This window comes from Wasmannia auropunctata, unplaced genomic scaffold (genome assembly GCF_000956235.1).
Source record: "Wasmannia auropunctata unplaced genomic scaffold, wasmannia.A_1.0 LD336116.1, whole genome shotgun sequence".
NCBI classification, from domain to species: Eukaryota; Metazoa; Arthropoda; class Insecta; order Hymenoptera; family Formicidae; genus Wasmannia; species Wasmannia auropunctata.
In genome coordinates this window covers 2,416,107-2,417,762 of record NW_012026774.1, presented here as the reverse complement: position 1 = coordinate 2,417,762, position 1,656 = coordinate 2,416,107, and positions in this window count along the sequence as shown.

The following is a 1,656-nucleotide window of genomic DNA, read 5'->3' as shown; positions in this document are numbered from 1 at the left end:
TTTGAGTGTCTGCTGCAGACACAGAATTAATCCTGAGTTTTCTCATAATCACGGATTCCGGTAGCAATAATTTTGGCATCAGTTGACGACAACCACCATATAATTTTCAAAGTCGAGTCGCGAAATTAATAATGAAAAATAAATTATGGGAAAAGATTTTATTCGTTTCTCAAATGTTTTCCCATTAATGCTACTACTAATATATTGATTTGATCTTGTTGTGTAATACTTACATTACGCAACGACAAATGGTAAACGGTGACAGTCGTTAATTCATTGCCAAAACAATTGTTATCCGGGGGCAATCCGGAAGATTCAAGATTCATTCCTTCCTGCAGCAGGTCTCTTGACATTCGATGAGGCTTTTTACTGAAAAAATAATTATGCTACATTTATTAATAATTTTAATAATAATTGAATCAATTTAACATTATACGATAGAATTCACACGTATTCAAACATACATATGTCATAAATATTTTTTTAAATCGTTTCGTTGAAATTTGAGAGTGTCTGCTGCAGACACAGAATTAATCCTGGGTTTTCTCCTAATCACGGATTCCCGGTAGCAATGATTTTGGCATCAGTTGGCGACGACCACCACATATTTTTCAAAGTCGAGTCGCGAAAATAATAAAGAAAAAATAAAGTGTGGGAAAAGATTTTAATCGTTTCTTAAATGTTTTCCCAATAATGCTATTACTAATATATTGATTTGATCTTGTTGTGTAATACTTACATTACGCAATGAAAAATGGAAAACGGTGACAGTCGTTAATTCATTGCCAAAATAATTGTTATCCGGGGGCAATCCGGAAGATTCAAGATTTATTCCTTCCTGCAGCAGGTCTCTTGACATTCGACGAAGCTTTTTACTGAAAAAATAATTATGCTACATTTATTAATAATATTAATAAATAATGGAATCAATATAACATTTTAGAACAGAATTCACACGTATTCAAACATATATATGCCATAAATATTTTTTTAAATCGTTTTGTTAAAATTTAAGCGTGTCTGCTACAGATCCAGAATTAATTAACGAGATTGTGAACTATTATTGAGAAAATAATTATATTATATTTAATAATAATAATATCAATAATGATGAAATCAAGAGAGCATTGCGCAATAAAAATCACACATATATAATTGTATGTAACAACTATCGGCAATCAATTTATGGCATTACTTATATTACCGATATTAATAAGAAAATATGATTATTTTTTGATAGCTAAATTTCATCAAATTTACTACTTTTTTTATGCATCGACAATGACTTTTTAATATATCAGAAACACTCACTCTACTGGTTGTAATAATCAATCAAATAGAAATTAATAATTATATATTAATATCTTGTCGCGGAATAATTTTTTGACGGGCTCCTCTCAATTTCCCTTTCAAATTTTTTTTCGTAGCAATCCCTTTGGTCCAAATTTCTCAGTATCCTTCTTCTGAAAATTGTAATTATTCGTTAATCATGTCATATTTCTGTTTCAGCTCTTCCCTGACACCTGTAATTGACATTGAGTTTTATCGTCGATACTTCTCGCGATAGATTCGGTATGTGAAAAGATACGGGATACGGTCTGATTTTGGAGATCGTTGAAAAAAGATCGGAAGAGCACACGTCTGAACTCCAGTCAC